This window comes from Protopterus annectens, chromosome 1.part0, assembly GCF_019279795.1.
Source record: "Protopterus annectens isolate FY-2018-M chromosome 1.part0, PAN1.0, whole genome shotgun sequence".
NCBI lineage: Eukaryota > Metazoa > Chordata > Ceratodontiformes > Protopteridae > Protopterus > Protopterus annectens.
Genome location: NC_056725.1, coordinates 1,403,923,010 through 1,403,950,245, shown reverse-complemented (window position 1 = coordinate 1,403,950,245; position 27,236 = coordinate 1,403,923,010). Strand labels below are relative to the sequence as shown.

The following is a 27,236-nucleotide window of genomic DNA, read 5'->3' as shown; positions in this document are numbered from 1 at the left end:
CAGAAGGGCAGGTCATTTAAATATGGGAAAAGTCTTTGCCCTGTAGCCTGCAGTGAACTATAGCTGGAACTAGTCACTTCGTGATTACCCTTGGTGCAGTGGGTAGTCCAAACGGTGCAGCAGACAACTTATAATGTGATCCAAGCACACACAACCTTAAAATCCTGAAGTCTGGGTAAATAAGGATTTGATGGATAAGCATCTTTTAAATCTAGTGTTACTAGGAAACTTAAATAAGGAAGAAGAGGTCACATGTTGTGAAGTGACGCAATTTTCAACTTTGGCGCTATCACAACAGGTTTAGTAAAGCAAGATCTAAAACTGGTCTCCGAGCATTTTCTTTCTTTGCCTATTTCCTGGCTAAAACAAGCAGCAAGAAACGGTAAAATTTTAAAGTCTTTAAAAGTCACTTTTTCCAGACAAAAACACAGTAAAAATCACTTTGTCAGCCTCATAAAGTAAAATAAACACAATTTCTCCACAGAAAAATTGTCTTCATTTACTTTAAACAACTTTTAAAACTGACGGGGAAAAAAGGATAATCCTATTTTTAAAAGTACAGTTAAGTCAGTGACAGACCATTAAAACACAAACTTCTAATTTAAAACATAATGTTCCTAAAAAAAGTACTATAAAACAAACTTTGTTTTTGTTTTAAATGTGAAGATTTTTCCTGCAAAGAAATCGTATCTGCCCAGCAAAGGAACAGCATAAGCTGACCGTGAATCCTCAAAAGCCCACGAAGGAGTTCTCCCTTCAGCATAGTCAGCTCAGCTTGAGCACAGGGAAGGTGCCCTGAAGCTATGGAAGCTGGCTAGCTGTTATATATTTGGCAGGATATAAGCCTTATAGTTATTGTGACATCCCCAGTCTGGGTCTGTAATCAAGGAGCCTGAATCCTCACCACTGACACTGGAGAGGTATGTTCACTTAGAATATAAAAATGGTTATACTCAGTATTTCCAGATGCAGACCTCTGCATCAAGCACAGTTTCGGTTAAGAGCACACAGAGCATACAATCAGCCAGGGGTCTGGATTTCTCTGCCTACCTCCATGTCCCCAGTAAGACTCTGCCTGGCACAGCTTCAGAGTTGAGTCTTCAGCTGAGTGCCCAAGCCAAGTCCACGACTCTCTGAGACCAATGCTTTGTGTCCCTGCTCCAAGTAGCCAACACACACACTCTTTGAGATTTGATTTGCAGACAGACATGCCTGGATAGGCTGGCAAAAGTTTACTAGATATGCCCCCTTCTACCCAGACTGTAAGATAGTTATCACTCCCAACAGGCACTACAAAGCCAGCTACCTAAATCTCTTGCAAGGGTACCCAGTTATAGTGAGTGAAATTAATATTATTACAAATGGTAATGTTGACCAAACAGCAAGGCTTTCAGGAGTGACCTGTGTTATCACCAAATAAATATGCAAATACTCTCAAAACTTAAATATTTTTCTAAAAGGACCAGCCACAATGTAAAGTTTAAATATATTTACAGTAAACACCAGAGTTTGTCTCAGGAAATATTAAAAATAACACCAATGGAAATTTTCACACAGATACTGAAAGAGTATTTAGCTCGTCTCAGTATCTGTTCCTGATTGACTAAAAGAATTACTGTTCCCTAGTTACGTTACTTATTACTGTAAGGCAAGTTGATGTGGGTCGAGGGTCTTTCCAGTCAGGTTTCCAAGAACAGACTGCCCCTGAGACTTAAGTCTCCTCTAATATTATTTCTGTGCAGCATGACATCACATACATCTAGTCATCTGACTTTTGGTTTCCATACTATTACCAGCACTAGAAGATGCTAGGGTTAGCACCTATGTGCTACCATACATATCTGGAGCTTTAGATGTGTTGCAGCATCTGGAAGCCATAAAACAATAAAACCATTACTAGAGGAGCTATAACCTAGTACAAACAGTGTGACTCTGTCTCCCTTCAAAACTGTGGGATAACATATTTATGGCTTAAACCATAATATATATACTAGAAGAGAAGAGGTTACTCCACCTGACTTTGGAAAAAAAATATTCCAAAGTCAGGTGGATTAACCTCTTCTCTTCCAGTATATGCTTTTATAATGTATACATTTAAATAGTTACAATAATGCATGTACATTTCCCTTCTGCCCAGCAGGAAACATTTATACATTTTAACATAAGCAACTTTACAAATATATTTTTAAACACAAGCATCTGTACAAATCATTTTGATACACAAATGACATACAGTTCTTTACAAAATTGCAGCTAGCTGTGCTGGCTTATGTTACACATCCAATGCCGTACTTCTCCTGGCATGGCTGGCAGTACCTCCTATCGTCACAGTTATACCTAAGGCTATTCCAGTACTGATCATTCAAACATTTAATATTATGGTAAGTTTACTTACAGAACTGTACTTTCAGTAACTCTGCAGCTGGCATACAGATTGTTGGAACTATCTTAAAATCTCTAAAACTACTAAAACTAGCCATGACAGTACTTCCCAAACCAGCCAATGGTTGGGAAGTCATAACTTGTATAAACTATTGAATAAACACCGGTAGATTGCCAATAGAACAGCTTAAAGCTCTCATTTCCAAATGAGATCTTGTGAAGATGTATTAGCTATGTTAGTGGCAGCTGAGACTGAAACACCACGAAACAAAAAAAATAAAAAATTCAGCAACAAAAGTCCGGACCACAGCTACAAGAAAACTATAGCTGCTAAAATAGTCACATACAAACTTAAAACCAGTAATTTTTAGTGAGCTAGTGAATTCGTTGTTAAGCACTTTCATCCAAAGCTAATATCCAGATCTTCATCAGAACAAATAGTGTTAAAACAAATGAAGCATTTAAATACATGCAACACAATCCTATAACATACACATTGTGAGTTAAAAACATAAGCAGCAGAATATACCAGATGAGAGGTGTAAATATGAATAAAAATATAAAATATTCAACCACACTCGTATGAATAAAAATATAAAATATTCAACTACATTTATTGTAATATTTATAAACCATAATTTATTCCTTGACAGTTTTAAAACGCCTGAAATTAACCCCAGAGATGTGCAACCCCAAGATGCAACTGCCACACTTTTTCAATCTCCTGTGTTACATCATCCCCAAGACCACCCCTATAGTTCCTTTCACTTTTTTGGGTTTGCAAAAATTGAAAGATTGTAAAATTTAAGCATATCTGTGCATGCTTAGCCAGTGCATTGTTAGAACTGTATTTTGTAATGTCACTGAGACTTTCAAGTACCTGTTTTCTTAAGCTTCTGACTTTTCCATGGAAGACCTAATATCGTAAGTAAGAGATTCTCTCCTTTAAATTTTGCATAAGATTCACATTTATTTTTACAGTAGAAAAAAAATGGAGGAATATAAATTAAAGATTGCACGTTAATGATGTGTGTGGCATGATTCACAGTAGAAAAAAGAGGTTGCTTTCCTTTACATTCCAGATTATCTCACCTTTTTGAGAACCTCCAAGATGGTGTTAAGACTGTAAAAATCATACAGCTTACATCATAAGCTGATATTAACTTTAACAGTGTAAAAAGAAAAGTTTTGAACACACTCAGGTTTGATACCTGTATTCATAGAAATTTGATGGATAATGAATCAGTGGGTCATAGGTTTTGACATCAAGCTTGTGACCCACTGGCCATAAAGTATCTAAACTGTTTAACTCCATGTCAATGTTTTCTATGGGAAGGAAATGACTGACTTTTCCTGAACACAATGGAAAGCTTATTCCTTAATACTGGATAATGCTGTAGTTTATCTGACATTTTTTTGGTACTACTGATATCTGTTTTTAGTATTAGGTCCCCTGATTTAATGTTGGCTCTTCTAAGAGTATAAAATGGATCTGATGTGACCTCATTGTGAACTGGTATAAACATTCTACTGTTAACATTTTATTTCATGTGATGGATAAGGGTTTGTCCATGTATTCCTTTAATTCCATGTAAGAAACCACGAGCTATGTTGATTGGGGTCATAGAACTTCAGTTTAACATGTGGCAGAATTATGTCTGCATTTATATAAGGGAAGTCACCTGTTGTCTCTACTACACTCTGATCTGTTTTGCTTATTGTGAAATTTGTTCAGCTGTTCTCTACAAGCACATTTGATATATCCAGTGGCTGGGCAATTGTTCAATTTTCTAATGTAAGTAAAGAAAATTGTGATTTCAGGATACCCTGGCAGTGGGGGTTCCTGATCAGATAGCAACTCTAAACATACCTCTCAACCTCTTAAAGCAAGAAATCTGGACAAAGCCACAAATAATGGGGAGACAAAGAACCAAAAGTAGGGGCAATTTTTAAATATTGCTCTTAAAGACTTAGAAAGTTGATAGAATAACATGTTTTGCATTGGCATGAATTTTCTGAAGGATGTGAAGTCTGAAAATCAGATGTCTGCCATTATTTTCTAACTTTACTCCTCAATGATTTGCCAGAAGACTACAATTTTATGCGAAGGGAACACAAATATGATTAAAAAATTTGGACATTCTGTGAAAATCTGTTCAGTTAAGAGCTAGGACTGCAAATTCTTCCTACTGGAAGCAATGCATGCTCTGGAAACTATAGACAGTTGTAGGAGCCACTGTTTGTAATAGAAACTAAGCATGCTCTTACTTTACCTGCATCTTGTACAAGGTAGCATCAGACTCCTGCAGGGAAATTTTCATTTACCGAAGTACTTTTTTTTTCCTTTACTGCACAGATAATTTTGACACTGTTTACATGCTGATAAAAGTATCAATTTCTCTAAATGTACAATTTCCAGAATTAGTGAAAACTATAGTGAGCAGTAAGGTAGGCCAAAGGATTGATGACTGCCTTATACACATGTGATGCAATAGTCAGGACACACAGGTATACTGCTGAAGGTTAGCGATCAGGTTAGGAGAATATCTAATGTGTCCAAAATGTCAACATGTGACACCAGCATTCAAAATAGACTTACCTCATTAACAACACACACCACAAATGACTGATGTCTAATGAGGGCCTGTTAGAGGACAGGGCTGTTTTTTTTTTTTTTTTTCCTTTGTGGGTTTGTTGGGGTATGCATAAACAGCTGTAGTAGCAATTTGGGCCGTATATAAATTACCAGTTGAAATAAATTATAATGATTCTGGATCCAGCATCAGTTTGACACACAAGATAATTTATGAATCAAAACTGACATAATTGTGAGAGGGAATGCTGAGCAAGGATTAGTATTATAATATTCATCACCCAAAGACGAACCTATAAGGATGAATATTTGCAACAAAGTAACTTAGAGGGGAAAAAAAGAAAAAAAAACAAAGAATTAGTTGAGTATGAAATACCTTTAGAAATGCAACCATAAGTGCAAAGATGGAAAATGGTCCAGCAAAAAAAGGTTCTCATCCCACTACCCTATCTGTCTAATGTTATGTCTCTTTCTGAAAAGAAATACAAACTGATGTAGGTGGCCAGGTGATACATGGAGAACATGTAGGTGATATACTTGTGGGTGATTTAGTATTTGGAGGAATTCATTCGCATTTCTTTAGAGGTGCAGTTTGCAAGAGGTGTAAAGGTCAAATAAGTAGTCGGCTATTGGAAATCTTAAATATGGAAAAGATGTATTCAACCATTCTTCAACAGGAAAAAATTACACAGAATGCAAGACATTTTAAAAATGTGAGGATATATCCAAGCAAGCTACAGGACTACATACAAAGATACTTTGTTTCGTGTACAAGTCCAGAAATGCTAGTAAGTGGAATAATGTGGATCAATATGTTAAATAGTTATATGCATAAAAAATATGGAATTTATGGCAAAGGCTGTACTTGGCAGTTCTTTATACCATAACAAGTAGCATTTAATAGCAAAAGATGGTTATACTTATCAGTTGCCTGAAAGTGGATCCACTCAGACATTTCATAGTGAAAGAAATTGCCTCTTGACTTTGACTCAAGCTCCAGTTCAAAATACACATCTTAAGGCTTATGCTTCTTCCTTTTTCCATTTAACCAGTTTATAAAACATAAAATAGTATTTTAAAATGCATTTGTGAGTTGCAACCTAAAGCTGGAATAAGAATGAAGAATGGATTCATCATTTCCTTGTGTCTAAAGTCTTCATATACAATAGGAAGCCAGGTTTTCACAACTAATATGATTGTGTTGTAGCAGTTGATTAAGGGTGTCTGTTGTGAAGTAGCAACAATGGCTATTTATAGGCCACATGATACTAGCATGAATGAGTTCTAGGCAATTTGAATTGTTATATTTATTCAAATGTTTTACTGTTTTTAGAATTTGTGAGACAAATCCTTCTGTCCGAGGTGACAGTATCCTGGATATTGTTTGAATCACTAAATCTTTAGGTGTCATCTAAACAGTATTTTTGCCTTTGTTAAATGGGGATCCCATTATTCAGGTGACAATACATCTTCATTATTTCTAGCTAGATGCAACAGATGAGATCTTAAATGACACAATTCAGAATATATACACATTAAAGGAGGGCTACTGAATCATTACCATTGTGGGACATTAAGAATGAAATAGACAGCAAAATGTTATAGGGTAATTAGAAATATTATTAAAATTGAGCTATGTAGCTGTAAATCAGAGGTATTCCCCCAAAAAAGGTTAGGAAGGGAACAGGGCTGAGTACTTTCTCAGTAATAATGATAGCTGATAAAACGAAGTCAAAAGTGAGGTCTGGTTTGATGTACTTGTAAGATAATTTGTTATATTCATCAAAAGCAATTAAACAGATTTCATCAGAGAAATGAGTTTGTTAGTTAATGATGCTAAGAACAATGAAAGCGCTCTTTAGTACTGCATTTGAGCTGCCAGAAGAAAAGTATAAATCCCCATTCTATTCAGAAAGTGTGGAAACAGGACTGAAATGATATCAGAGGTAATGAAATTGTTTGAGTTTGGAAGAATTTTTATTGGCAAGATAAATGATATAAAGTCACTGATGCAGTGAGGCCAACCAGGATTGATGCTCCAACTAATGCATTGTTTTCTGGTCAGTCTAAATATACATAAGGAAGATTGAATGGACAGAATTCCAAGCTAGGAAGAGAATTTGCAGGCCTTTTGAGATTGAAAGCGCTCGTAGTGAAGATAAATCATTAGCCAGCTAGATAGTCATAAAACTAGTTTATAAAAAGAAGCTGAATATAGTGAAATGAAAAATTATAAGCCCATCATATGCCTGATTTTGAGTACAGGTAATACCTTTTTAAAAGCTTCTTCTGCTGGAGGAATTACAGTAATTAAAGAAGCATAGCATTAGTTAATGTGCATACTGTAATAGGTCTTAATCTGCAATCTGTGTTCCATAAAAATGGTATTTATGCTATGAATAAAATGGTTGCATGAAGATGTAATATACAGAATTTTTCAAATGCCTCTGAAATTATATCCCATCAAAAGCTGATCACAGAGCTTTACTATTTAGGATTATCTAGCCATTAGATTACCTAGACATCTGATTAGAGACCTGTCTGTGGTGATTTGAGTACAGTCAAAGGTAGGAACAAAAATGGCTGTTTATTTACAACAAAGTATTCCACAAGGATCTGTATTAGGTCAGTAGTTATTTGGTACATACGTGGGGACATGATTGTTAGACTTTCAGTATTTTGTGTATGCTATTCCAACCAATGATGTAAAAGTAAGGAAGATGAGTGCCAGTCAAAGAAGAGGCTTAGTTCTGATTAACTTAACATCAGTGGACCTGTGCTCATGGCTTGAGTGTAAGCATTTAAGAGGTGACTGACATTTGCTATTGTGAAAAGTAAAGAGCTCTTAACAAATTTTGCAGTGAAGAATTAGAAAGGTGATTGAATTTAAATATCTAGGGATGTTGAATGACAGCAAGTCCATCATTTAAGACTACTACGTAAATGAGATTTGTAAAAATAGTTTTAAAAATAATGAATGCATGCTACTAAATATGAAATTAAGAAAACCCCAGAGTAGTTCTGAACATTTCTTAACTTTTTAAGAACAAAATCAGAATGTGAAAGCATGTTATGATTACCATATAAGAAGTGAAAAGTGCATCAGATTGAAAGGATATAAAGGCTCATCCCTTAGAAAGTTGACACAATGACTGAATTATTTAACTTGAAAAGTCTGAAGAAACTAGGCTTGTCATTTAAAGGTTGATAAAGTAGGAATTACACAGTTTATTAAAGGCTTTAAGCAATACTCAGAGAAGTGCTTCAGTGCAGTACAGATCTAACACTGCATAAATGCACTATACAAGAGTACTAAGTCAAGATTAGTAACTAAGGAGGGATATGTAGAGTGAGAAGGCTGATGGCTGTTCTTCAGGGAGCTAGACAAGGGGAAATATTGTAAAAGAAATGGATCAATGTAACTGAGTCAACAAAGGTAAGCAAGGTTTCAGGAACAAAAGTGACAGACATGAGGTAGTGCCAGCTGTCGCCTGTGGTTATGTGCTGTCTCTGAGCACCCTTAAGGAAGAGCATACAGGATTTGTGAAAGCCCTGTGAGTACATGACAGGAAGATGGACATTTTATTGGTTCATTAAATGGGGTGGAAGGGGGTGTGCAGGCAAACAAGTGAGGGTGGCATATTAAGCAGAAGAGCACACAGCAGGAACACTGTATGGTAAAGCAGGTAAGGCAATAATTCTTTAGTCTGAGATATCCCAGGGTATCTCAGGTTGACTGCAGTGAATGACCGTCTCTGTGCTATAGTTGGCAGCTGTTTGGTTGTAACACTGGGCCGGTTTGTGGTTCTGGGCAGAGGGCTGCAACCCTGGAAAATAGTGACAACCACCATGCCATGTTTTTGCTTCTTTGTAGCTATCAGGCCGTCACTGCTTCTGCAAATAACCGTATTAGTGAAGCAACCTCTGCTTCTTTGTACATAACTGTGGAAGTGCAAGTTACTCTCCAAGACGTGGTTAACGAGACCTGTCATTACTTCTCTGCACATGTTACTACAGCTCTGCTTTGAGCTAAGGAAGCATTTTTTGAAGGTTTTGCTTGCTTTATGCAGCTGTAGTTTTTCACCATCGTATGTCTCAGTCACACGTGTATATAATAGGGGATATCCAGGCAGTCACTTTTATCTTTCAGTGCATGCAGAATGTTAATGGAATGATATTAGCTACTATAAGAGGCAACAGCATGTACAGGCTACAGCAGGGTTAGGTGCATCCTATACCTTTTCTGGATTATACATTTGCTGTAACACCTCAGAGTCTTTAAACGTCATGCTTCCAGTTTTGTTTCCCTTCTGCAGATCACTGTGGTCCACCAGAGCTGCAGTCACATCAGACATTACTTGATACTGTACAGTCTTGGCTGCAGCTGACACTGGTAAGCAGGGTGGGAAGTGCTCTTGCCCATCCCAGGCACCTAGCCCATCCCAATCACAGACCTAGGTTCCGCCACAGCTGGAGCATGTTGAAGTAACAGTTGACTGGGTTATGACTTGCTTGGGTCACCATGGAACGCACGACCCCTCTTGTAGCGGGTATCAGACTCACTGGTCCAGCTTGTTGATACGATCAGGCCACCAGATATTGCCCATGCTATTGGCCACCTGAATCCAAGACATCACCCACTGGGTTCCAAGTAAAATCATCTTGGGTTAGCTGGCAGGCTGCCTGTGCCCCATCCTTTCCCTAGTCATTTGTCTACTGTTTGCCTGCCTGTGTCTCTCCCATGGTATCTTCCTTAGTCATTTGTCTACTGTTTGCCTGCCTGTGTCTCTCCCATGGCATCTCCCCTTTGGGTGTCCATATCTGCCACTGTTCATTTCTCATCTTCTGTTTGTATCTGGGTGCCTCCTCTGGCCACCTTAGTGCACCCGCCGTTCATGGTAATCAACAATGAATGAACCTATAAGCAGCTCCAGTAATGATATGATGACCAGTGTTGCCCAAACCTGGAAGATTTCCAGGTCGAGAAAGCAGTGGTAAGGCAACAAAACCCTCAATGGTATAGCGAGTATCTTCCATTTCTGCTGTGTACTCCACTGCCTTTCATAAATATGTTTCTTGTTCATAATTTTCTTTTGTTATTTGTGCTTGGCTGGTCATACAGGCATCTTCCTTCCTGACAAGATCTGCTCTGTGAACCGACTGTGGAGAACATAAGCATAATTTTGCTCTCCTTCACCCACCAGACAGGTGCTGTCTATGGGGAACTAGCATCAGCAGCCATCTCAACAAATGATTAGTAAAACAAGATGACGGTCTAAGATTCAAACCCTACATTGGCACTCTGAATTGTGTGCAAGAGCATACTAGCACTTCTTAACTGCATAACATGCATATATGCACAGCTTGCATGTCTGAGTGGACATGCATGACATGCTGGTGACATGCAGCAGAATACACCTGTGCCTTGTATTGTAGCAAGTCTTAAATTCTGAGATTGAGAGTCCTGAAATAGCAAGACTGGAACTAAATGTGGTAAGTCCAAGATCGTGGTGTTCCCTTTTCTCTGAGGTATGGCAGTCTCAGAGCTAGTGTGTATAAGTAGTAGGGGTATATAGGATGCAACCCTCCACATTTGGAGGTGCAGATGAACTGCAAAAAAATTTAAAGGAGAAATGAGATTGCTGATGTTCACTGTCCCCTCAGTTTTTCCTGCCTTTTTGTTATTCTCAGACTCTCATTTATCGGTCTTGAAATTACAGTATTTGTCAGAACTTAGCCTTGTATACATATACTGCAAGGTAGCATTTACTAGCACTGTCCATTTTACAAAGGAAGTGCACATCAAGAAAACACTAGTAGCAAGTCTCAGTTGTGCATCTTGAGTCACTGTGTGACCGCACAGAAGCGGCAGTTTCATAGCAGAGAGACAGTGGTCTACAACACTGTGATATGTTAGCAATGTCAGTATGAGAACTGCCCTTTTGTGGGTTTCCTGTGATAATAAGGTAGCTAGGTTAATGGTGGTGGTTGGTATCCTTGCTTACAGCATTCAACTGCATCTGTATCCTATTGCAGCTATAAATAGGTTCATGTACAACCCATGTAGGGGATGGCAACCCACTGGTACAGGATAGCCACTACTACTTCCCCATCCAGTCTGCCCTAGACAGTGTTACCACTACCATGGTATGTATGTGCATATGTATATGCCTGTACTTTTAGAGGGTAAACCATGTTAAACTTAATGGAGGGATGGGTCCTTAAAATCTCTGAATGCACTGCACTGCAAAGGCACCCACACACAGCTGACTGACTCCCTGCACCCCACATACGGTGTCCCCTGCCACAGTCATGATTTTGGGAGTCATCAACATACATTACCACTGTCATCATTTCCCTGCACAGGTCTGCTTATGCCTCCACATGTCTTGTTATACAATGGGAGACCCCTGTGTCTAGCAAATATGTGGTGTCCATTGTATGCACACCCTTGAGTAACCCAGTTATTTTTTAATGAGTCATTCTGTTATCACTGTCATTGCCACCTCTGTGTCTCCATATTATCTAATCCTGTGCCCTTACTTATTTGCATGTCCTCCAAAGTCGGCAGATGACAGAAATTGGACAAGTTCAGCCTTAGAGCGAATAATGTCTTGCAACTGACAGTTCTGGATACATGAGCAGTGCGTGGTCGGAGACAGGAGTGCCTTCTGTCTCCTGCTGGACCATGCTTGGTACAGTGAAGGCCTAGTGTCATGCTGTGTTGTAGAAGAACCACATCACACAGCAATGTTGGAATCATGTGAATGATGGGTCTTGCAGGAGGCACACAATGTAGTGTTGGAAAGGACGGAGGTTGTGGCCCTTCAGATAAAACACACACACTGAGGAAGAATCAATCTTGGCATCTCTGCTTACTGATAGAGGGACAGATGTCATACTGAGAGGTAAGAACACAGGTTCTTTGAGAGGCCAAGTGACGTGTATCTTATGAAGGGCCAACAAGGTTAACACTCCTACTGCATGAGCTGTACAATTATTAACTGACTTATGTTGTGGAGGCTGCAATAACTGTTGCCCACGTGCTCCATAGATACATTGGGCATGCAGACTACTAAGTGGACCGTCAGTAAAGATAAGTATTTCATATTTATCTGCATGAATCCAGCAGTCATTAGTGTGCACACCATGGGGCCCAAAGGAATATGGGATGAACATGGTCACACATGAGTGTATTTCATTCTTTATCCACAGGGCAAACATAGATAATGTGATGCTGTAGATGCTGAGCCAGGACAACAGGTTGGAGTCAGTCCCTGACAAGGTTCTGATAGTAAAACCAGCAAACTGACTCAGTTTGGGGACAAATTGATGCTGTCTGTGTCTCTTAATTGGGCCTACACCTACTACTCAAGGTGACACTGTAGCCTCCCCAACACCTATAACACAGGATACACAGTATGGTATTGTCATCCCTCGTAGGGGGACACCACTGTGACTGATGCACTGCCTCCACAAGTGCACTACAGCTGATGTAAAGATGCATACTGTATGGCAGGGTAGTAGTGGTTTACAGCATCAGACACTGCCTCAGCCTGCCCCTGACAATATAGGAGACTCTTGTATTGAATATGCAAATATGATTGGCATTGTGTAGGTGGCCTAGTACTGAGAGAGCCTCTGAGAGGCCATGGAGTTCTGACTTTTTGCTGCCATTGGCCTCATGCCTTCGGTGGTGGGATTTATAGCATACTTGATGCCTCCATGTGATTGTGTGCCAGTGCTGCCATAGCTATCCTAATCCACAGGGTTGCCAGCAACCTCAGGTATGTGCCTGCCCATGGTGACCATACTGGAAGACTATCACAGGGAATACAGCCTGCACCTGCCTTTTTGAGGTAGCAACATGTACAGCATGGTTGGTGCCAGCATTATTTTGGGTAAGGTCATTGCGGGTAGGATGATTCATTTGAGACCCTTCTACCACTCCTCTTAGGTTCATAGGTGTGTACTAGGCTAATGGCCCTGGAGCCTTTACAAGCCTAGCTCATAGGATTACCCTGGCATCATGCCACCTGACATTAATTCCCAGTGCCTCTGTCGAGTAGAGCCACTGGAGTGATCCCCAGGGTGAATTTTCATTTCCCATCCACTCATCAAGATTTCTGTTGAAGAGTGCCAGTGAGATGCTCTGTTTGACATGTATGGGAAGTCTGTACCATAGCATGGGCAGTTTCTGGGTTATGAACCTGTCCCTCCAGTATGTTTTGTTGATTGTGGTAATGAGATTGAGGTCTCTGGAGCATGTGGTGTGGAGGGATTGGGATTTCTTTAGATGTAGCATTTCTAACATAGCTGGGTCAGACATGGCTTTGTAAGTCAAGCAGAGATTGCCTCTACGTAGGCAATATGAGGCAGAGAATAGTTAGAGGTTTTGAGTCTGTCCATATAGGACAAGTGTTTAAGGCCTAGGATCATCTTTGTGAGCTACTTTTGCTGCCTCTGCAGTTGTTGCAGGTGTCTAGTGAGGTACATACCAAATGAGGCATTGTACTCCATGACTGGCCTAATGAGGGAAGAGTAGAGGGAGACAATGACCTCTTTCTTCCTGGATGCAAAACCCTTTGTAATGAGATGTGCCAAATAGAAGGACTTTTCTGACCACAGTGGCAATGTGGTGGTCAAAACAGAGGTTGCTGTCAACCTGTGTTCCCAGATCTCTTATCCATCTCTTCCGCCATTTTGCAATACCCATATTCTTGGGGGGGGGGGTAAATCTGAGCTTGCATTGCCTTCATAACTCAGGGCCATAATACAAAGTCCATAGTGCCTCTCTCATATCTTCCCACTGCATGGTCTTATAGTCGCACTGCTACTGACGCAGTGGAGAGGTCGCCTTTGACCCCCCCATCACTCTATCTCTTGATGAGTAGCCTCCCTATCACCTGGTAGTGTAGACGCATTACCTACTCTCCCTGTGACCCCCATCACTTTCTCAGTTGATGAGAAGCCTCCCCATTCCCTTTAGTGTAGACAGCCATGTGTAAATGTATCCCTAGATGCATCTGCAAATGAAACTGACTGTGAGCTTCAGCACCTAGCTTTCTGTGTGCTATGTGTGGAGATGGCTGATGCACAGAGTGACTTGCTATGTGGGATGCTCACCATGGAGGAAATGCTGCATCATACCTCTCAACCGTCAGACAATGTGACTAGGTGAAAAGGCCCTTGTGAAGTAGGTACATCCACTGCACTTTTTCAAGCTGTCTTTCAAACTGCTGTAAATCAGATGTACTATAATAATTGCAGTGCATCTAGTGAATTGTTAATTCAAGGTATCTGTCTGTCGTCCTCAACACTTGGGCTTTGAACCAGTCATTTTATATTGAGGCACAATAACCAACCTCCGTGCAGGAACACTGACTGCCTTTCACGCCAGTCACACACTAATGCGGTAAGCACTAGCAGCAAGCAGGCTCAAGATATCAAAGCAGTTAAAAACATGACTCCACACCTTCCCATTTTGTAAAAAGCAGGCAACTGCTTCAGGCTCCATTTCAGTTTAATCATCTCAACACATCCAAGCGTGGGAATATATAACAATCTTCTCCTCTCTTAGCTTTTAATCAAAAAGCGGAGCGTTCTTTATTCACAGTTAGCAGTACAGCGCTTTCTTTTCACCCTAGGCAGCACCTAGCTGCATTACATATATTTATATATATTACAGCTTTTACTATATTTTTTTCAATTTATTTAGATTTTCAATCTTTAATATAAATTTAAATTAAATAAAAATAACCGGCACCAGTTAGACGCAGTTCCTAGCGTTATTACTCGTATTATTATAAGTGTTACAGTTTACATATATTATATGACAGTTATATTATTATTTACTTTTTTTTAAAAATGTGTGTTTTTAAACCAATCTGCCAGTAACAACAATTATTATTTACACATGATGTTGCTTCCAATCAATATAGGTGGCGATAAAATTTATCTAAAAGTTGTCGACTTTTTTGTTAATTTATTTATATCATTAATGCAATGTGATTTATATATATTTTTTATTTTTTCATTTTATTTTTTTTTTTTAAATTTATTTTTTTAAATTTTTTTTAATTTTTAAAATTTTTTTTAAAAAACATTAAAAATAAAAAAAAAAAAATATAAAAATCCATGTGATTAGTAGAATAAAGCAATAATTTAATGTAAAAATCTTGTATCATTGTGAAAAGGTAATTTAATATATTTATATTATTTTTATTTTTTTATTTTTTATTTTTTATTTTTTTTTTTTTTATTTTTATTTTTTTTTTTTTTTTTTTTTGTTTTTTTTTTTTACAATTTATGTTTTAAATAAAAATTTACAAAATTATAAATATTTATAACTGTGTGTTAATATATAATGCTATACATACAATATAAATACAATAGGTATAATTTAAAACTGTATATGAATTATTAACTAGATGATGTACAAAATATCATGTATAAATAAATATTAACATTACAACAATTGTGTTAAACTCTGTTCAAATAAAAAATAAAAAATTACGAATGGCATAATTAATGAAATGTAATATATAAACTGTTATAATACCTAAATATAAAGAACTTTACAGATATCTGCTAGGGATGGTTAAAACTATATAGTTCTGTTATGATACTTATTAAATGAAGATTATTCTATTACTATTTAGACTAAATAAATAGGTTCGTAATATTAAAAGGTCTATAATTATTGACAGTGGCTATATTTAGATAATCGTTAGCTAAGCGTTAGCTGTTATTGATCTTGTGACTGAGTGTTGCGCTACCATTTGTTAAGAAGAGGTTCAATGTTTTTGGAGCTACGTTTGAATGTTGAGAGAACGCGATTGTTTTATTATGGATTAGATATCATTTTATATTGAGGGTTTAAGTCTGCACTCTTGTGGTAGGAGAGGGCTGATTTCTCATCTGCACTGGAAATTACTGGTAGAAATCTCATTGTGTTATCTGATTGGCCTGTGAGCTTATTTAGTGTTAAACTTGTTTTTTATTGAACTTAGTTTAGTCCTGCATTTGTGTAAAGCTGCTGTTCATGCAGTGGCAATTACTGGTGCCTTGTATATACACAAACACCAGAAGTTGAAATTTCCCTATAAAACTACCTCAGAACTGTATCTCAGTCCCATGGTACTCACCAGGCAACTAGTTTGTGTTGTGAGCGACACTTAAGCATTCAGTTATGACTGTTTAGGTCTGCATTACCTTATCACAGCATCCATGGCTACCACTGCTCAGTGAGCATTTGGTTTCGGTACTTGGCAGCATTGGAGGCTAAGTTAGCTGCAGATTGCATCAAGTAAGCACCCCCCCCCCCGTCTGGTTATAAACACATTCCATTCCTATCCGTTGCAAAGACAATAAGACCAGCTACCACGGATGGGCACTTTCCTGTCATCTCTGGTTCCAGGTTGATAGACGTGGGCATCCTAAGGCAGTGTATCAATTGCTTCATGTACACTGACAACCACCTAATTCTCCAAAAGACAAGTACATTATGTGAGAGATGTACTTACACATTGTCACTGGAGGCCAGACTCTCTCATACAGACAAAAAATGCAGCAAACAGGTTGTCAGCGACTCTCACACACCTCTTGCCTTATCCACCAAGGACCATACACATAGACCTGCATATGCGGAGGTGCTCACATGTTACCTACTAAAGCCTCAAAGTCCTCTCAGGTGCAGTCATCAGAAACTCTGCATTCCCACAAACAAGACTCTTACCAGCACAACATACAAAGCCACAACTCGCGGTCTCAACTACCAAGCATGTAAGGCAAAACGTTTCACAACCCAACATTCTGGTCATAATTGACTCCATTGTGAGATACACCGATGTCCCCCTTACAAGGTGGATAAAGAGAAGGTTACAGTTAGTTGCCTGTCAAGGGCCAGCATTTGGCAACTCATGGAAGCAACTCAGGTCACTCACACCAAAATACCAGTATGACTCTGTTATTGTCCATGTGTGTGTTAATAACATGAGACGTATGTCCCTGGACAATATGAAGAGAGACATGATTGAACTCTCTGAATATGTGTCACAGGTAAGTATGAGCCTAACACTGAGCAGCATTCTAACATCTCCAAGGGTGTTGCCACAATGCAGACAGAAAATGATCGACTTTAACAATTGGCTTAGCTACTGGTGTCATTCCAAAGGGGTTCAATGTTTGTCAGCCTGGGAGGATATAATCGACAGACCATACTGCTTTCCAGGGATGTTCTCCACTTGTCTAGGCTTTTGGATATTGGCAAAAACATTATTCACCCCATATATTGACTGTTTTAGGCATTGCCAAACAGACAAACCTTCCAACTTAACAAAAGCTACTCAGGACAAGCTGAATGTTTTACTGCTTAATGCTAAGAGTCTGAACAAGGAACTTCACTCCCTAGAACTCATTGTGGAGAATGCTGACATCTGTGTAGTTACCGAAACATTGTTTATAGCCATGGAAAACACTGCAACAGTGCATGGCTATAATGCCTATTATATGTTCCGTTCACCCACTGAAAGGCAGAGGTGTATCTATCTACTTAAAGGATAATCTCACCTCAAGGCTGGTCAAACAATATGACCTGCTTGAACTACTCCTTGTCTACCTAACTATGGGAAAAATCCATTACCATATTCTTGCTGCCTACACGTCCCCCTTCATGAACCGGAAAACCCACACATTATACCTAGAGTTGCTTGACTCACCCACTATCCAGCTCAATACCATACTCATGGCTGAATTTTAATTATCCCTCCATTAACTGGGAGGCATACATGACCACTAACATACAGACCCAAAGATTTATCAACTGTGAATTCAAATACCCCGGTGCAGCTATTCTGCATTCTCACCGGAGGAACAAATATCTTGGATCAGGTACTCGCAAATATGGGAGAGTGCTGCACACCCCCATGTGTGATGTCCTCCCTGATAAGATCAGACTGTAAAGTGGTCTCCCTGGAAATTAAGGTAAAACTAGACCTCCACTGTACCCCAAAAACTTTAAGAACTTTTCTATGACAGACTACCTCCTATTAAGTGATGGCATAGCTAGATTCCAGGCTCCCCAAATCCAGAAAATACAAAAGCCTATGTAGAGGAGTACAGAAAAGTTCAGTACAATCACATAAATAATTGCATAGCAATGGCAGTACTGAATAGAAATAAGCCAAGGTCAAACCGCAAAAACAAGCCACCATCGTGGACTCCTGGTCTTAATTGGTTGTACAACAAAAGAACAATTCCTGTTGATAAGAGGGAATGTACACAAAAGAGCAATAAGTCCCTCATTATTATAAACAAGTGAATCGGGGAGCTAATCACATCTCTGCATGCAGACTTTGAGGTGAGAATAATAGCTCCCAAAGCTAAGGAGAACCATAAGGCATTTTTCAGTTGTGTTCAAATCTAAAGGGAAATGCCCAACAATGTGCAGAATTAGACGGAATCTTCTATACTCAACCAGAAGATATAGCAAATCTACTGGCTGATCAATTCAGCTCCAACTTCACTTCCCCATCACCCCCAGTTCTCTCCCAAGAAATACCCTCCACCATTCCTTTGCCAATGAACAGATAGCCACAGTGCTCTCTAAAGCTAAAAACACAGCATCAATGGGGCCTGATGATATACCAGGTTGCCTCTTAAATCAGGACCCATTAGGGTCAATTGGTTCTCTATTTAACCACAGCCTCTAGACTGGCTTTGTTCCAGTAGAGTGGAGAACAGCCATGGTCATCCCTCTGCATAAGAGAGGACTTTCAAATTACCTGGGAAATTAATGACTCATAAGCTTTGACTAGTTTTGTTTGTAAGGCCATGGAAAGAATAATCATGGGCCTGATGAATAATGACATAAAACCCCCAAACACTGGACCCAACCCAACCCAACTCAGCATCATCAAGGGGAGGTCATGCCTACTAAGACTTCTTTAAGAAGGTCACTAAGGCCATGATTGATAGTAAAACAGTACATAACTGCGTACCTAGACCTGACCAAGGCATTTGACACAAATTCCCACTCCGGTATTATAAGTAAACTCATAAAACTGGGCATAAATCCCTGTGTGAGCAGATGGATAACCACCTCTGGATGATAAAATTTGCAGATGACTGCAATCTGGGGGCAATCATTGAATCTCCCAGTGATGTAGATATCCTTCAGGGGGGTCTAAATCAGGCACATGATTGGTGTCAGAACCATGCCCTGAGACTAAATGGGAAGGAATGCATTATGATACCCTTTGGGAAATCAAACACCCCTGCTAACTACAACATTAATAACACACCCCTAAGAGTTTGCTCACAGGTAAGGGATCTAGATGCACAGGAAGATAGCATCCTGAACTTTGACCAACAAATGTCCACAGTGGTGAGAAAATTATTCTATGTGACACAATGTATAAATGAAGGTATGGCATCCAGATCCAGGGAGATTTTAGTCCCACTGTACTTGGCCCTCATTAGTCCAATAATCAAGCACAGTGTGCCATTTGGAGTGTACTTGACTAGGCACCTAAACAGCTGCAGTGACCTCAAAGGTTCCTCACTAAAAAAATACAAGGCTTTAACAGCATGCCCTGTGCAGATAAAATGAATACCCTTTCCCTTTACTCAGTCTCCTGTTGACTGTTAAGGGATGACCTATGCCTGACGTAAAAGGCACTAAAATCCAGTCCTGAGGGAGCTGTTACATGCATAACAGTATGAGGGTCACCTGCTCTAGGGAACTAAACTTAGTGAATCAAACAAAACATGTTGTAGAGACAAATGTGTCACAGAGATTGCCCTTTCTTTGGAATAGGATTTCTATTCACATTTAGCAGAGTCCTTCCTTGACCCTCTTCAAGATCAGTCTGAATCAATGGATAGGAATCGAAAATTCACACCCGGAGTGGCACACCCTATGTCCCTTATGGATAGGGGCAATAAAAAAAAAGTGAACTCTTTAAAATCCTCAAGGCATAGGCACAAGCCCATGCCATCCTCTTGTCCTTAGGGTCCATATACTGGGTAAAATTGAGTTATATTGGCAAGGCTTGTAAACTGTTGTGCCATTAGCCTAGTAATCTCCTGTGAACCTATGAACCTGTTTACTTTTTTGCCAAGACTCCAACTACCTCTGCAACTTCATACCTCATGATTGTGCTTTAATAATATAAATAAATAATAAGTTATACTTTCTCCTGCCTTTATTAATATGTAACTATGTACTTATTACACTGCACTTCATTATTTGCATGCAAGTGTATGGTCATCTGCACGCCCTTTTTTCTGTGCCTTCTGCCTACATGGTTCTATGTATAACTACCTCTCTGTGCATTCTGGTTGTTGGTTCAAGAATGCAAAGTAGACTTTTCAAACTTACTGAATACCATGTGCAGCTGGCGTGATTTTTGTTTGATTGGATTTGAGCAGGAATTTTTAGAAGATTATTTTTTTTTAATTGCCAATGCATTCAGTGTTCATCTAACTTCTGCAGCAACATGGTTCTCTTTGAGCCTCTCTTTTCCTACCATGGAGTGTGCTAAGCACCCCTTCAAATACAGCTGGTATTTGTACCCCTCAAGATGGTTTCTTCAGGTCACCCAGCTGGCAGCTGGCAGGCTATCAAGACCTAGGGAGAAAGTGAGCTTTCACAGAGGAAGGCCTTGTATTGTAGGATTTCATCTGTACCGTCTCCCTTTGCAATGATGGTAAACTTTCTAGGCTGGTTCAACACTGTGATGCGACTCTGAGAGCATATCCACTCTGGGTCCTGAGAGGACAATCCTCCAGGCCAGCCTGCACATCCTTCACACCCCAGCCTCTGTCAGAGCTATGAAAGACTCACTTGCCATCGTCCCAATTCCTCGCCTCCCAAAATTGGCATGTGTACCCTTCCCGGCCTGTGCTGTTCAGTGCTTGAGCCATTAGTCAAACTCAAGTGGCCTAGGCTCCAGTCAGGGCTTTATTTTTTCACCCCTCTGATGAGGTTAGGAATTTTAAAATTGACCCCTTAAGGCTTAGATGAACAGTATGAATAAAAAGCAATAAGTTGTTTGTCTAAGAAATGGTTCAACAGTACATTTCGTTATCTGTAAGTTTAAGGGGTCTGAGGACCATTTCACTTACTGAGGTAAGCATAGCTGAATCAATGGCAAATAGTAGCATGAAATATTTTAAAGTAAAAATGAACATGTATTTTGGTGTCAAATGCTGTAGACTTTTAGGCAATGAACTCTTATTTTGATTCTGGGTCTTTTTTGTATAGTCAGTACTAGCGATCAGGTACCACCTGCATTTTTTGCCAAATATTAGGGAGCTGTGCCTGTTAGAAATGTCTTTTCACACCTTGTTTGTCACAGATATTTGTCAAATATTTGGCCAAAACAGTAATTCTTAGAGGACTGCATCCTTACTTTGTGCCACAGCTAGTGTTACTCTGTCTTTTTGGTATGTGACCATTACACTTCCATGTACGTTTTAACTGTCTTTGTAACGATTATGTGCTTTTTCATTATCACAGAGGTTGAGCTGCTTCCATCTTACTCTTGTTTTTGTTGCCTAGACATGCTGTTATTTTAGTCTGTCTTCACTTTTCTCAGCATCTAATAGTCTGTATACTGAAGACAGTTTTCAGCTTTTAATAAGAATTTCTTCATCTCATCTTTGGCATCTTTGAACATGTTCCTTATTGTTTATTTTGTGTATATACTACTGACTTCTCTTTTACGAATTTCATTGCCTTTCCTAACCATCCTGAGTATAGGGAATCCTAGTTCCTATCCATTGAAGACTTTTCTCCCTGTGTTGGTTTCTCCATGCGTAAATATCTCTGGTCTTTTTTTTTTGTTTTGTTTTACATACAGTTCTGGTGGAATAAACCATAGAACTCCATGCCTTTCAGCTCTTTCTCCCCAAAGCTCCGGCTGTCTTTGAAAATTTTTAATGCATTTTCCTGTGCTAGTGCTTTTTTTCCCCATTTTCCTGAGTTCTCACCATTATATTACCAAGGGTTCAGTATAATTTATTTTGTTTTAACATCTGTTTATTTTCTATACATGTAGGTAGGCCTCTGCATGTAGTCTTACAATTCTGACTCATTAAAGTCTCTTCCGTTCATAAACATTACTCTGTGTGCATGCCCCCTCCTCCCATTCACTCAGAGACACACACACAGCCTTTAGCCTCTCACTCAGGTTCCTTATGATGTCTTTGTCAGTCACTTCCCTAAAAACATCTGTTCAAAACTTAGCACCCCTTCTGCCCAGCACTATGGCTAAGAGGGATAAAGCCATAAGTATAGTCCAAATCACCCATGTTCAGTTAGTAGCATGGGTCTTGAGGGTTGAGTAAAAAAAAGAATGAAGGTGTGAGGTTGATGCCAGCTTGCCCATATTCTAGAGGGTGGGAGTGGGGATGGAAGGGAGGCTGCTAAGCACACGTATCGGCATTGCCTTAGCATTGGCTGGGTGCATTGCCTGCCTGTAAATGCTGGATTGGCTCATGCGGTCAGTGTGGAGCCTTGCTTTATGCAGAGTAAGAGGTAGAGGCGGGGGTATGTAGGAATATGCAGAACTCCTTCTTTTCCTCTTGACCAGACACTAACTGGATCAGCAAACCATTTGTGGCAGGGATGGGTAAGCTGTTTCTCAGGACCTGAAGTTGGTCCATTCCCTACCAATTGACCCTCATTGAAAGGGGAGCAAATGGGCTGATTAGGTTTCCTGGGTAGAACAAATGGGCCATGATGCTTGTGCCTATCCTGGGGATGCCTGCTTGTTGCCCCCAACAGAATGAATGGAATGAGGTTGGGGAGCTGTTAGACGGTTCCTGGGCAGCTGAAGTAGTGATGGGGTGAATCAAATTGTTAACAGTCTTTCATCAGCATTACATTGTGATGGGTCTTCAAAAGGATGAGATCTAATGACCAAGTACCCATTTGCTGTTGTCAAAATGACTGAGTTTATTCTACTCAGGGTAAAAGCATTAGAGGCTCATAAATGCTACAGAGCTACAATGCAAGATTGTTACTTTTTCCAAGGATGGATCAGGAATAAAATTCAGGGATTAAAGGTTTGATCATTATGAGTTACCTAGCTGTTCCTTGTTTGCCTGTATCAGGTTCTGTTATTCTCTCTGGGAATACAAGCTGAAGCTCAAAAGATGATTTTTCAAATTGTTAATCAGTTGCATGTGTGCTGAAAAAGTGCTTCTCCATTAAGGTGGTCTCAACACTGATGAGTTGCTCCTTTCTGCAGGAGCTAGTGGCAACATCTCTGAGGCTACTAATATTTATCCCTGAATTCCTCTCCTTTGCAGATTCCTTGTGAGTTTTGTCCCCCATACATAGAAAGTTTACAACTTCTTCCCAACACACTGTCTTGAGCCAGACCCATGGCCTCTTGTCAAAAATTATCAAACCGTTCTATTCCTATAGATGTAACCTCTCTTGAAAGTGTGCCCAGCAATGATATTCTACCTTGAACCATCATAATCACTATCTTTTCTAATACATTTTCTTTTAGTTTTAGCATGTTTTCTAATATCAAATTTGTACCATTAACCTTGTTTCATAACTCATTCATAAGCCTCCAGAAGCCCATCTTATTTCTTTGCCCCCGTGTCGACACCTGTTTTTATTCCTTTTACTGCTGTGCTGACTGCGTTCCTTCACTGCTCTTCTGGTAAAGGTTTTGGTCTCACCATTGCCTGCTGTCTCCACTCATTCATTACATTTCACACATCAGAAGCGGTCTCTCTAACCCCTCCACAGTTATCTCCTCATTATTCTCCTAGGACATGTGACTTCTCCCATCTGCATTGCTTTACTTCCTTCCCACAACATCTGTAATCTTGGTACTACCCCAGGTACATCATCCCACATTCCTCATTTAGCCCTGGTGCCACAAGCTTGTACTACTGCCTTTGATATCCATTCTTATGCTGAGTATAACTTCACCTTCCTAGCATGCAATTTTAAGCCTTTTTTTGTAAATGAGTACAGTGTTTCCCTGAATATATTCTATGAACACAGACTGTGAAAGCTGTATGCCACATAAACGCAGCATTCAGGATTATCACCCGTCTCAGACAGGTCAGGCAGGAAAAGAACTGCATTTACTCAGTTTTCAAAATGACAAGGTACTTCAGTGTGATATTTTTTCTTGCTGTGGTGTGGGAGGTTACAGTAATGAGCCAGCAGCAAACTGCTTGTATGCAATATATTTTTTTTTTAGGTAACCGTCGTGGCAGGTGTTGTGTGTCAAGTTTACAGTTTGATCAGCAATAAAGGGAAAAGAATACTCTGTTTAAACTTTTTCTAGAATTTGATATCCATGAGAATAACAACATGAATGCAAGTCTGAAGAAACATACTGGGCAATGAAACAAACAATTGAGAAATTCAGTAGTTCAAAAACAGATTGCGATATCAGACGTTTTTCCTCTTGATGTATATTTAAAGGCTGCTGAGGATGACTAAACAGTCATTCAAGTGTATAACAAGCGCTTTCTTGAAACCTGCAGTAACATATCAGCTATAGCATCATCTAGTCAATCCATTTCAGGGACCATATTGGATTAGTTTTAGTTGAAAAGCAGCATTAGAATGTTTCTAACATAATGGTTAGAAAGCAAATGAATTTACCATCAGGTCTTTCAAGTTTGACATTTGAACTCACTCACCTATGCCACTTGGTGAAAATACTGGTTGCAACCTCTTGAAAATCTTGTAATCCAGACATATGGCAACTGTTTTAATCATTCCATTCTGAATATTAGCATTTTGTTTATACTACTGCATTATTCTTAGAGGATATTTTTTTATCTTGTAGCTACAGAAACATTCTGAAGATAACAGAAGTAATTGAATACAGCTGTAGAAGTTCATTGTTAGTATGTTACAAGGATATCTAATGAAAATAGCAGTGTTTAAAAATTGTAGTAAATCATTTCACCTAAATTAGTCAAAATAACTTGAGGTGAGAAACAGGGCTTGAAAGGATAGTGTAAGTTTTGTTAGGCTAGGCAGCAATTGAGATGTCATGGTAGGCAAGGACACCAAAGGGAATTTCAAGCACTTGATAAACAGAAATTTTCAAAGTTTTGTATTATCTTGATACATATTATAAAACTTCCTTCCCTAACATGTATGAACAGACTTTTTCAGTCAGGTTGTCTATCAAATCATATGCTTAAAACTGATGATGTGTTCAGGAGCGTACTTGCAGGCCTATTTTGCCTGTAATGGATGGGTTACGAATTTACGATAACATTGCAATATTTCACAGTTCCTTGCACTTTGAGACTTCTTGCTAGGCATGTATATGCTGTTGTAAGAGCTACTCTGCAAATATTAAATATTTTGAAATGCAAAGTACGATATGATAATACAAAAGCTTAGTTGCCAGAGTAATAGAGGACCTGGCAAGAGGAGGGGAAACAGTTAGGAAACAATACCTGCTTACCTCTAGGGGAGTGGGGGTGTTGGGTTCAAATGCCCGGCATGTAGTCTCTTCTGAAATTCCAGATGGAGACAAGAGATTACACATGGGTGTTTGCTTGCAGGGGAGGCAGGGCCTTCTGCATGGTTCTGTGACTTAAAGAAGCCGATGACATAGCTTTTAACGTACATTGTACTCCAAATCCATTGATATCTACAGGCATCTGCTGCAGGGAATGTAGACTGTGGAAAAAAAATCTCCATATGCTTGCACTTGTCTTTCTCCTGTGGAATGAATAGGTCATAAGGCTTATGCTTTGAGGAGTGAATTAGTCATTAAAGCATGGGGGGGGGGGGTCAGAGGCATCGTGGGGGGTATTTGTATATTTGTGTACATCATGAAAGAAGTATTGCAGTCATTGAGTAATGCAGTGCAGTAGCAGTATGGCAGTGTTGTGATTGCTCAGTAGCTTAAGTAGTATGGTTATCTTTTGCCAGGGGTTATTGCAGTGGGTTCTAATTACAAGCACCCACTTCAATTAGTTATCTGTCTTATTTCATGGCTATTCTTAAATTCTCAATCCTTTTGCTGGATGCACACATCCCTAGTGGGTTAATCAAAAACTTTTGGCAATTTAGCTGCAAGTGAAGGCCAGTATTTAGCATGATGTTCAGAGCTTTGTACTCCTTCCCTGTGGTTGAACTGATCCTTCTCTTCCTTATGCATATCAGCATATCTGTAATGTAAGTGGGAACTAGCCAATGCCATCTTCAGTTCTTTCGTCTTCCGAATAGTGAAGGATGTCTGATGTTCATTGTGTTACCCTGCTGCAGTCATCACACTTGGGTTATCCTGTCGTCAGGCGGTCCCGCAGTCGGCCGGAATTCCAAAGTCTTGGTCTGGCGTCGGTTGCTGTCGCTTCTTCCCTGACATCAGTGCGCCAGGGGTTTATGTAATGCATCCAACGCCATTTTCCCAGTCTTTCTTGCCGCGCGGTGCCCAAAGCAGAAGCAGTTCGCAAGTGCCAGTCGTCCGACTCCTGAGATTTTCAAAGTCGAATTTCAGATCAAAAGTCTTCAATAAAGCTAAGTACCCTGTTGGGGAAACTTTTCTTGCCTCAGACCGATATCAGAAAAAGTTAACAATTGTATTTCTTGTGGGAAGCAAATACCTCATAAGGATTTTCATTCTTACTGCATACCTTGCCTAGGCCCAGACCACGACGTCACTGGTTGTCGTTTTTGTGCTAGGTTTAATAAGCGTACTACAAAAAGATGCTTTGATTTCGCACAACACTACTTCGGTAGAAAATTTAACTACACTATGCCGTCGGAGCAACCGACTACCGGCGTGCACAAAAAACGCAAGGACAAGGACAGGCAGCCTAGACCCAAGCCAGACTCCGAGGCCTCGGCTGGTCCGGTCTCTGGTTCACCAGTTCACCAGTCTTCAGTGAGGCTCCGGCACAGCCCCTGACTACCGCAGATCTGGAACCCGAGACCGCTTTGGAGATTTTGGCGGAGAGTACTAGGCTGACGCAACCATTTTGTTTACCCCCTGCCGACGACACTGCTGATAAAGATGTCGGTGCTGCAGAAACAACTTCGGTTTCTGAAGGCGTCTTCAGACCGACGACGCTCACCATAAAAACGTATCCTAAGACTAAGACTCCTATTAAACCTAAAAAGACTGCACTTCAGTCTCCAGTTCAAGGCCCCATGCCTAAGAAACAGATGCTCAAAATGACTGAAGATTTGATCTCTTTAATCAGGGGTTCCCAACCCCCACCCGACAAAAGGCCTAGACAAGAGGAAGATTAT

General features: G+C 39.7%; 1 protein-coding gene across 1 annotated transcript in view; it reads left to right on the top strand.

Annotated features, from left to right (window-relative positions):
* PPP1R14A (protein phosphatase 1 regulatory inhibitor subunit 14A) overlaps positions 1–27,236 on the top strand; it is a gene marked incomplete in the record, with an annotated part of 636,488 nt that overhangs the window by 545,255 nt on the left and 63,997 nt on the right.